The sequence below is a fragment of the Amblyraja radiata genome, chromosome 32 (genome assembly GCF_010909765.2).
Source record: "Amblyraja radiata isolate CabotCenter1 chromosome 32, sAmbRad1.1.pri, whole genome shotgun sequence".
Classification (NCBI taxonomy): Eukaryota; Metazoa; Chordata; class Chondrichthyes; order Rajiformes; family Rajidae; genus Amblyraja; species Amblyraja radiata.
Genome location: NC_045987.1, coordinates 27,000,656 through 27,012,236, shown reverse-complemented (window position 1 = coordinate 27,012,236; position 11,581 = coordinate 27,000,656). Strand labels below are relative to the sequence as shown.

General features: G+C 45.5%; 1 protein-coding gene across 2 annotated transcripts in view; it reads left to right on the top strand.

Moving 5' to 3' along the window:
• The window catches only part of LOC116990966 (DAB2 interacting protein), a 649,973-nt gene that overhangs the window by 64,945 nt on the left and 573,447 nt on the right, over positions 1–11,581 (top strand). The gene's annotated exons all lie outside the window — the stretch shown is intronic.

The window sequence follows — 11,581 nt, the reverse complement described above, 5'->3', positions numbered from 1 at the left end:
GACATAGTTGTGTGTGGAGGTGCAGTCGTTGGTGCAGAGAGAGTAGAGGAGAGGAGAGAGTATGCAGCCTTGTGGTGCTCCTATGCTGAGTGTTTGCGGGTCCGAGATGTGCTTTCCCAGCCTCACATGCTGCTTCCTGTCTGTCAGGAAGCTGGTGATCCACCGACAGAGGGGTTCAGGCACAGTCAACTCGGAAAGTTTGGAGTGTAGTAGCTCTGGCACAATGGTGTTGAATGCAGAGCTAAAATCAACAAATAGAATCCTTGCATTGGTCCCCTGGCGGTCTATGTGGTGTAGGATGAAGTGCAATCCCAGGTCGACGTCATCATCCAGAGATCTATTGGCCCGATATGCAAACTGCATAGGATCCAGCAGGTGGGTCGTGATATTTTTCAGCTTGGCCAGCACAAGCCTTTTCGAGTGTCTTCATGACTACAGAGGTCAGTGCGACAGGCCTGTAGTTATTAAGACTTATAATTACTTAACTTTCCAATTAGGCAAAGCATTCTCAAACCAACTTCTCTATTAGGCAAAGGTACACAAAAATGCTGGAGAAACTCAGCGGGTGCAGCAGCATCTATGGAGCGAAGGAAATAGGTGACGTTTCGGGCCGAAACCCTTCTTCAGACTGATAGGGGGTGGGGGTGGAGAAGGAAGGAAAAAGGGAGGAGGAGGAGCCCAAGGGCGGGGGGGATGGGAGGAGACAGCTCGAGGGTTAAGGAAGGGGAGGAGACAGCAAGGGCTAGCAAAATTGGGAGAATTCAATGTTCATGCCCGCCGGACGCAGACTACCCAGGCGGAAAATGAGGTGTTGTTCCTCCAATTTCAGGTGTTGCTCACTCTGGCAATGGAGGAGACCCAGGACAGAGAGGTCGGATTGGGAATGGGAGGGGGAGTTGAAGTGCTGAGCCACCGGGAGTTCAGGTAGGTTATTGTGGACTGAGCGGAGGTGTTCGGCGAAACGATCGCCCAACCTCTGCTATTAGGCAAGGCAACTTTTGCATTCTCAAACCAACTTTTCAATTAGGCAAGGCAACTTTTACATTCTCAAAACAACTTTTCAATTAGGCAAGGCATTCTCAAACCAACTTTTCAATTGGGCAAGGCAACTTTAGCATTCTCAAACCAACTTTTCAATTAGGCAAGGCAACTTTAGCATTCTCAAACCAACTTTTCAATTAGACAAGGCAACTTTAGCATTCTCAGACCAACTTTTCAATTAGACAAGGCAACTTTAGCATTCTCAAACCAACATTTCAATTAGTCAAGGCATTCTCAAATCAAATTTTCAACTTTAATTACGCAGGGCAACTTTATTTAGGCAACACAGCTTTAGCATTTCCAAACTATATTTTCAAACGACATTAAGGGCACTGACAGGTCAGTAAAATCACTCAGTTTGGTAGACATGTGTTCAGTGTTATTCACAGCTCAGACTGAGAGACATGACCCTCTCGCTCCCCCATCTTGCAATGACGGACTGAGGCACTCAACACTTCCGGGTTTTATAGTCCCTCCGGAAGGGGCGTGGCTTTCAGGAGAGAGAATCTCAACATTTTTTAAACACTGATAACTCTTTTATTTTTCATCAATGGGAAAAATCCTCTTGTCCTGCGGAGCGGAGGGGGGCTCTGAGTAAGATGGCCAAAAATCACAACCGTAAGTTGTAGTGTTTTTTCTAAAATCAATATACAGAACAACAGGAAGTGGTCAAGATCAGACTTTTAGTAATATAGATAGATAGATAGATGATGAGTCAGAGTATAGCAAGAAGATTGATAATGTGATTGAATGCTGCCAGAACAATCTTGTTCGCAACTTTAGGTAGACCAAAGTGCTGATTTGTTACCTTGAGGAAGGGAATGCTGAGGATCCATGAACATATCTTCTTTGACAGATGGCATTAGAGGGAGTCAATAGTCTTGAGTTCATAGTCTTGCACGCTTACCTGAAGCTCTGTCCTGGGCCCATTAAATTGATGCAATCACAAGGAAAACTGATTAATGCCTCCATTCTTCAAAGGTTGAGATAATTTGGCATGTAGCTGATCACCCTTTTGAACATCTACAAATGTACATTAGAGCATATAAGCGAGTTCGGTATTCTGAAAAACGCACGGAATCATGGAATTTGTCAAAGGTCATTCACCATAAAGAGAAAGTGAACGAAGCAAGAAGGTTGAAGAAACTGTGTATAAATGCTTATCTTTATTCATAATTTATGTGTAAAAATATATTTAATCTGAGGAACGGGGATGCCATGTGGTCACATTATAGGAAAATTAATGTATTCCAGACTGGAACACAACGATGATAGTTTCTGAGTCGAATTTCACTATTCTGCTAATTTCAAGGCAATGGAATTCTTCAACCAACCCCAGCTCAACTCTTGCCGGGCCAACCGACAGCCCCGCACCGACGACACCAGCCGCCCCAGGCCCACAGCCAGTGCGGAGAAGAAGCGGCAACTCCAGTCCAACCCCGCTCCCCAACAGGCCAGGGACTACCAGCGTCCAACCCCCCCCCGGCGCCGGCAAAAGCCGAGCACCAGCCATACACACAAAGCACTGCAGCAACTCGACCTCCTCCCCGCGCCGGCTGCAAGTCCGGCCCGACACCTCCGGCCGCCACCGGACAGGGACGGGACACCCGGGAGGGTACGGGGACAGCCCAGCAGCATCTCAACAGACCCGGGCCCGACACCGACCACGGACGAGCACGATCTCGCTCACTCTCCAAAGCATAAAGCAATAAAAATGACAAAATAATCTTCGCTTTTAACAAAGGAACAATAAATACAACTGTTTATAGTTTGAAAGCAGTATTTTCTTACCTAGAAGAATCAAAGCTGGATAAAACAGAAGAAATGAAAGTCCACTGCTTCGCTGCTTTCCAGGGCTGTTTATGCATAGTGACCTTTGACCTGGGCATGCGCAGTCTGAATAGCGAACTCGCTTATTGGCTGGTTTCATCACAGCATGGTTTGGTTATTCGATCACCCAGTGTTGGATATTACCTAGTCCATTTCTGGTATTGTCCACCCAACATCGAAGGAATCTCTGGGAAGTGCTGCCTCAAAAAGGCAGTTAATAACATAGAAACATAGAAACCTGGTGCAGGGGTAGGCCATTCGGCCCTTTTGAGCCTGCACCGCCATTCAATATGATCATGGCTGATCATCCAACTCAGTATCCTGTACCTGCCTTCTCCATACCCCCTGATCCCTTTAGCCACAAGGGCCACATCTAACTCCCTCTTAAATATAGCCAATGAACTGGCCTCAACTACCTTCTGTGGCAGAGAATTCCAGAGATTCACCACTCTGTTCACCACGCAGGCCATGCTCCCATTTTATTATTACTGTTGGGTAGATGATACAGGAGCCTGAGAACTGTGGTGTCACTGTACAGGGGCAGGTGCCTGGTGTTTTTCTGTGGGGTCAGAAATGGATGGAGAAATAACAGATCAAGTTTAATCTGAGCAGGTATGAAATGCTGCACTTCGGGAGTACAAATGTCACGGCAAAATGTATAATTAATGGCATGACTCTTAAACGCATTGATTTACAGAGGGCTCTTGGATGCAAGTCTATAACTCCCCCAAAAGTGGCAAAGTGTAGATAGATTGGTAATGATGGAATGATATGCTTTATTTCATAGGTCGAGGCATTGAGTACAAGTCAGGAAGCCATGATGCAGCTTTGTAGGGCTTTGGTCAGGCCGAATTTGGAGTATTGCATGCAATTCTGGTGGCATGATTATAGGATGGATGTGGAGGCTTTGAAAATGGTGCAGAGATGGTTTTCCAGGATGATGCCTGAATTAGGGGGTATTGGCTACAGGGAGAGGTTGGACAGACTTGGATTGTTTGCTCTGGAAAGCAAGAGTTTGTGCAGAGATCTGAGAAATGTAACAAACTTTGCAATAACGGACCTCCTGTACAACAGATTTTGGTTATCGCAGACCAAATCTGTTGTAGACAATCTGTTATTTCACAATAAACAGTAGGCAGATTGAGCAAATCTTATTTTAGTTCTAGAGATAGACACAAAAAGATGAAGTAACTCAGCGGGGCAGGCAGCATCTCTGGAGAGAAGGAATGGGTGACTTTTCTGTTTGAGACCCTTATTCAGACTCCAATTTGTGTTTATGGGCCTGTCCCACTTAGGTGACCTTTTAGGTGACTGCAGGAGACTATGCGGGTTGCCACATGGTCACCACATGTTGTACAGCGAGACCTGGGTGTCTTTGTACACCGGTCACTGAAAGTTGGCGTGCAGGTACAGCAGGCAATGAAGAAAGCTAATGGAATGATAGCCTTCATAACAAGAGGATTTCAGTATAGGAGTAGAGAGGTTCTTCTGCAGTTGTATAGGGCTCTGGTAAGACCACATCTGGAGTATTGTGTGCAGTTTTAGTCTCCTAATTTGAGGAAGGACATCCTTGTGATTGAGGCCGTGAAGCGTAGGTTCACGAGATTGATCCCTGGGATGGCGGGACTGTCATATGAGGAAAGATTGAAAAGACTGGCTTGTATTCACTGGAGTTTAGAAGGATAAATGGGGGTCTTATAGAAACATATAAAATTATAAAAGAACTAGACAAGCGAGATGCAGGAAAAATTCCCAATGTTGGACGAGTCCAGAACCAGGGGCTACAGTCTTAGAATAAAGGGGAGGCCATTTAAGACTGAGGTGAGAAAAAACGTTTTCACCCAGAGAGTTGTGAATTTGTGGAATTCCCTGCCACAGAGGGCAATGGAGGCCAAATCACTGGATGGATTTAAGAGAGAGTTAGATAGAGCTCTAGGGGCTGGTGGAATCAAGGGATATGGGGAGAATGCAGGCATGGGTTATTGATTGGGGATGATCAGCCACGATCACAATGTATGGCGGTGCTGGCTCGAAGGGTCGAATGGCCTCCTCCTGCCCCTATTTTCTCTGTTTCTATGACTATGTTTCTAAGTATTTTCCTATATAGTCATAAAATATCAAAAATATTAATTTCCAGTTCCTATCCTGTAAAATAAAATAAAAAGCAGTAACTTGCAGATTCCTACAAATACATCAGAAGGAATAATTTCCCTTATTGGACCAAGAAGGATTCATTTGAAGCTGAAGAAGGGCTTCGACCTGAAACGTCACCCATTCCTTCTGTCCAGAAATGCTGCCTGTCCCGCTGAGTTACTCCAGCTTTTTGTGTCTATCTTAGGATTCATTTTCATAGTCACTAAAATATAAGTAACCGCCATATGCTGTTTATAGTCCATTATAACATGCAAAAATTAGAAGCAACCATTTCCATTTAAAATATCACAACATGACCTACTGCCTGAAGACTGGCTGCGTGGTTGTTAACATGAGATCGTCATCAGGTTAAATTGGTGTTTTGAGGTAGATTCCCGTGGAAACAGGTAAAGGGTTGGTCCAAAAATGGCTCCATCAGTGTTACAAAGTGTACTCATTTGTCATAAAGTGAAGGTTAGCACTACATTGGACCAACCCCCTCAAATACATGCTAAATTGAAAACTAAACGATGATAGCAATGTACATTATTCATTTCTAAAGCTCGCACTTCTGTATCAATGTAGGTATGTAAAGACTACATTTTATTACACTAATATAGAATGAAAGTATGAAAAAATATCTTGGCATGTGTTCATTGATATTTTATTCACAGTATTAGGATTTCATAGAGGGAGAGAGAGAGGTTGAAAGAAAGAAAGGAGAAAAAAAAGTTGGTCAACAAATAATTAGAGGAAATCACAAGAAAGAAATTGGAGAAATATATATGTGTGTGTTATGTATTTATAGACATCCATCACATATATAAATATGTGTATTAAATCTCTTTTTTGAAAATGTTCAGAAAATAAACGAGATGGTCTCGCTGATGACGTCACAATGGATCTGACTGCCTGCCGCTGCTCGCGCTGCGAGTGACATCATCTCTGTTCTGTCTTCTGTACTTCTTGGCTTCGTAACTTTCATCTTCTTTAAAGTTGTCACTTCGCGTTTTTAAACAGCAGCTCAGGTCATGCTGCGTGTTCCGCTGGGCTCCTTGATGTTCTAGAACATGGCAGCGGCGGTTGTTATCACCGCGAGGGCGAGGGTCAGCGCTGTGGGAAGGTGGCCATGGCGGCCATTACTCCCTCTGGGAGTGACCGTCTATGTCATGTCATGGAGACCTGCGATTCCTCCGTCGATCGCAGGGTCTCGGGGAATCGTGATGTCTTTTCGTCGCTGGTGATCCCTATCCCTCTGATCTTTGGCCATGACACTTAACAATTCCTGTCTTAATTATAACCTGACCCACCACAATTTGCCTACTGCCACAGCAGATCAACAGTGGATGTAATCTCTCTGGCTCTGCACTCAACCTTGGACAAAAGAACACATATCAGGCTCTATAGACACATGTCGACTACAGCTTGGCATTCAACACCATTAGCCCCTTAAACTTGTAATCAAACTGGGTCTCTGCTCATCTCTCTGCTTTCTGGAGTATTGGTGTTGTGGGCTGAAGGGACTTGTTTCCAGAGGGCTAGTATGGACATTGTAGGCCGAATGGATTCTTGGGCTGGCGATTCAGTCACTCAAGCCTGTTGTGCTGGCAACTCAGTCACTCGCAGCTGGTGGGCTGGCTGTTAACTCATGGCTATTCTTGAAATTCTTGAAGGGTGCAAGGTCACCAAATTCAAGTGCAGTTTCTTACCACTTCTAGCAGGGTGCGAGGCACCAAATTCAAGTGCAGTTTCATACCATTTCAAACAGGGTGCAAGGCCACTAAAGACAGCAAGTCATGACCTTTCCCTCCTCCATCTTGCAGAGACTAAGCCACGCCCACACTTCTGGGTTTTATAGTCCCTCCCCCTCCCACCAGAAGGGGTGTGGCCTTCATGGCGTGATTGACAGAAGAGAGAATCTCAACATTTGTTTAAACACTAATAACTTATTTTTCATAGATGGGTAAAATCCTCGGCACCTAATGAGCGGAGGGGGGCTCTGAGTAAGAAGGCCAAAAATCACAGCCGTACGTGGTAGCGTTTTCCCTAAAATCAATATACAGCGTAAACAGGAAGTGGTTAAGATTAGACTTTTAATTATATAGACGGCAACGCAACTTTAGCATTCTCAAACGAACTTTTCAATTAGGCAAGGCAACTTCTGCATTCTCAAACCATCTTTTCAAATAAGCAAGGCAACTTTAGCATTCTCAAACCAACTTTTTAATTAGGCAAGGCAACTTTAGCATTCTCAAACCAACTTTTCAAGTAAGTAAGTTTATTGGCCAAGTATTCACATACAAGGAATTTGCCTTGGTGCTCCGCCCACAGTAACAACATGACATACAGTGACGGTTACGAATGACTCAGAAAACACTAAACAATAATAATAAAACATTAATGATAAAACACCATTGATAAAGCATGTGAACCAACAAAATTCCAGATCAAAGGGAGGCTACAGATGTTTGACTCTTGAGTAGAGCAACTACTCGTGGATAAAAACTCTTTTTATGTCTGGCTGTGGCAGCTTTGACAGTCTGGAGTCGCCTTCCAGAGGGAAGTGATTCAAAGAGTTTGTGGCCAGGGTGAGAGGGGTCAGAGATGATCTTGCCCGCTCGCTTCCTGGCCCCTGCAGTGTACAGTTCATCAATGGAGGGAAGGTTGCAGCCAATAACCTTCTCTGCTGATCGGACGTTTCGCTGCAGCCTCCAGGTGTCGTGCTTGGTGGCTGAGCCAAACCAGACCATGATGGAGAAGGTGAGAACAGACTCTACGATGGCCGTGTAGAATTGGACCATCATTGCCTGTGGCAGATTGTGCTTCCTCAGCTGTCGTACGAAGTACATCCTCTGTTGCGCCTCTTTGACTGTGAAGTCGATGGTAGCCCCCTACTTAAGATCCTTGGAGATGATGGTTCCCAGGAAATTAAAAGACTCCACAGAGGTGATTGTGGTGTTGTTGATGGTGAGTGGGGTGAGAGCAGGGGTAGCTCTCCTTAAGTCTACAATCAATTCCATTGTCTTACGAGCATTGATCTCCAGGTTGTTGCGATGGCACCAGGACGCCAGCTGTGACACTTCCTGTCTGTAGGCAGATTCCTCGCCACCCTGGATCAGTCCAATCAGGGCTATGTCGTCCGCAAACTTGAGAAGCTTGACATAGTTGTGTGTGGAGGTGCAGTCGTTGGTGCAGAGAGAGTAGAGGAGAGGAGAGAGTATGCAGCCTTGTGGTGCTCCTATGCTGAGTGTTTGCGGGTCCGAGATGTGCTTTCCCAGCCTCACATGCTGCTTCCTGTCTGTCAGGAAGCTGGTGATCCACCGACAGAGGGGTTCAGGCACAGTCAACTCGGAAAGTTTGGAGTGTAGTAGCTCTGGCACAATGGTGTTGAATGCAGAGCTAAAATCAACAAATAGAATCCTTGCATTGGTCCCCTGGCGGTCTATGTGGTGTAGGATGAAGTGCAATCCCAGGTCGACGTCATCATCCAGAGATCTATTGGCCCGATATGCAAACTGCATAGGATCCAGCAGGTGGGTCGTGATATTTTTCAGCTTGGCCAGCACAAGCCTTTTCGAGTGTCTTCATGACTACAGAGGTCAGTGCGACAGGCCTGTAGTTATTAAGACTTATAATTACTTAACTTTCCAATTAGGCAAAGCATTCTCAAACCAACTTCTCTATTAGGCAAAGGTACACAAAAATGCTGGAGAAACTCAGCGGGTGCAGCAGCATCTATGGAGCGAAGGAAATAGGTGACGTTTCGGGCCGAAACCCTTCTTCAGACTGATAGGGGGTGGGGGTGGAGAAGGAAGGAAAAAGGGAGGAGGAGGAGCCCAAGGGCGGGGGGGATGGGAGGAGACAGCTCGAGGGTTAAGGAAGGGGAGGAGACAGCAAGGGCTAGCAAAATTGGGAGAATTCAATGTTCATGCCCGCCGGACGCAGACTACCCAGGCGGAAAATGAGGTGTTGTTCCTCCAATTTCAGGTGTTGCTCACTCTGGCAATGGAGGAGACCCAGGACAGAGAGGTCGGATTGGGAATGGGAGGGGGAGTTGAAGTGCTGAGCCACCGGGAGTTCAGGTAGGTTATTGCGGACTGAGCGGAGGTGTTCGGCGAAACGATCGCCCAACCTCTGCTATTAGGCAAGGCAACTTTTGCATTCTCAAACCAACTTTTCAATTAGGCAAGGCAACTTTTACATTCTCAAAACAACTTTTCAATTAGGCAAGGCATTCTCAAACCAACTTTTCAATTGGGCAAGGCAACTTTAGCATTCTCAAACCAACTTTTCAATTAGGCAAGGCAACTTTAGCATTCTCAAACCAACTTTTCAATTAGACAAGGCAACTTTAGCATTCTCAGACCAACTTTTCAATTAGACAAGGCAACTTTAGCATTCTCAAACCAACATTTCAATTAGTCAAGGCATTCTCAAATCAAATTTTCAACTTTAATTACGCAGGGCAACTTTATTTAGGCAACACAGCTTTAGCATTTCCAAACTATATTTTCAAACGACATTAAGGGCACTGACAGGTCAGTAAAATCACTCAGTTTGGTAGACATGTGTTCAGTGTTATTCACAGCTCAGACTGAGAGACATGACCCTCTCGCTCCCCCATCTTGCAATGACGGACTGAGGCACTCAACACTTCCGGGTTTTATAGTCCCTCCGGAAGGGGCGTGGCTTTCAGGAGAGAGAATCTCAACATTTTTTAAACACTGATAACTCTTTTATTTTTCATCAATGGGAAAAATCCTCTTGTCCTGCGGAGCGGAGGGGGGCTCTGAGTAAGATGGCCAAAAATCACAACCGTAAGTTGTAGTGTTTTTTCTAAAATCAATATACAGAACAACAGGAAGTGGTCAAGATCAGACTTTTAGTAATATAGATAGATAGATAGATGATGAGTCAGAGTATAGCAAGAAGATTGATAATGTGATTGAATGCTGCCAGAACAATCTTGTTCGCAACTTTAGGTAGACCAAAGTGCTGATTTGTTACCTTGAGGAAGGGAATGCTGAGGATCCATGAACATATCTTCTTTGACAGATGGCATTAGAGGGAGTCAATAGTCTTGAGTTCATAGTCTTGCACGCTTACCTGAAGCTCTGTCCTGGGCCCATTAAATTGATGCAATCACAAGGAAAACTGATTAATGCCTCCATTCTTCAAAGGTTGAGATAATTTGGCATGTAGCTGATCACCCTTTTGAACATCTACAAATGTACATTAGAGCATATAAGCGAGTTCGGTATTCTGAAAAACGCACGGAATCATGGAATTTGTCAAAGGTCATTCACCATAAAGAGAAAGTGAACGAAGCAAGAAGGTTGAAGAAACTGTGTATAAATGCTTATCTTTATTCATAATTTATGTGTAAAAATATATTTAATCTGAGGAACGGGGATGCCATGTGGTCACATTATAGGAAAATTAATGTATTCCAGACTGGAACACAACGATGATAGTTTCTGAGTCGAATTTCACTATTCTGCTAATTTCAAGGCAATGGAATTCTTCAACCAACCCCAGCTCAACTCTTGCCGGGCCAACCGACAGCCCCGCACCGACGACACCAGCCGCCCCAGGCCCACAGCCAGTGCGGAGAAGAAGCGGCAACTCCAGTCCAACCCCGCTCCCCAACAGGCCAGGGACTACCAGCGTCCAACCCCCCCCGGCGCCGGCAAAAGCCGAGCACCAGCCATACACACAAAGCACTGCAGCAACTCGACCTCCTCCCCGCGCCGGCTGCAAGTCCGGCCCGACACCTCCGGCCGCCACCGGACAGGGACGGGACACCCGGGAGGGTACGGGGACAGCCCAGCAGCATCTCAACAGACCCGGGCCCGACACCGACCACGGACGAGCACGATCTCGCTCACTCTCCAAAGCATAAAGCAATAAAAATGACAAAATAATCTTCGCTTTTAACAAAGGAACAATAAATACAACTGTTTATAGTTTGAAAGCAGTATTTTCTTACCTAGAAGAATCAAAGCTGGATAAAACAGAAGAAATGAAAGTCCACTGCTTCGCTGCTTTCCAGGGCTGTTTATGCATAGTGACCTTTGACCTGGGCATGCGCAGTCTGAATAGCGAACTCGCTTATTGGCTGGTTTCATCACAGCATGGTTTGGTTATTCGATCACCCAGTGTTGGATATTACCTAGTCCATTTCTGGTATTGTCCACCCAACATCGAAGGAATCTCTGGGAAGTGCTGCCTCAAAAAGGCAGTTAATAACATAGAAACATAGAAACCTGGTGCAGGGGTAGGCCATTCGGCCCTTTTGAGCCTGCACCGCCATTCAATATGATCATGGCTGATCATCCAACTCAGTATCCTGTACCTGCCTTCTCCATACCCCCTGATCCCTTTAGCCACAAGGGCCACATCTAACTCCCTCTTAAATATAGCCAATGAACTGGCCTCAACTACCTTCTGTGGCAGAGAATTCCAGAGATTCACCACTCTGTTCACCACGCAGGCCATGCTCCCATTTTATTATTACTGTTGGGTAGATGATACAGGAGCCTGAGAACTGTGGTGTCACTGTACAGGGGCAGGTGCC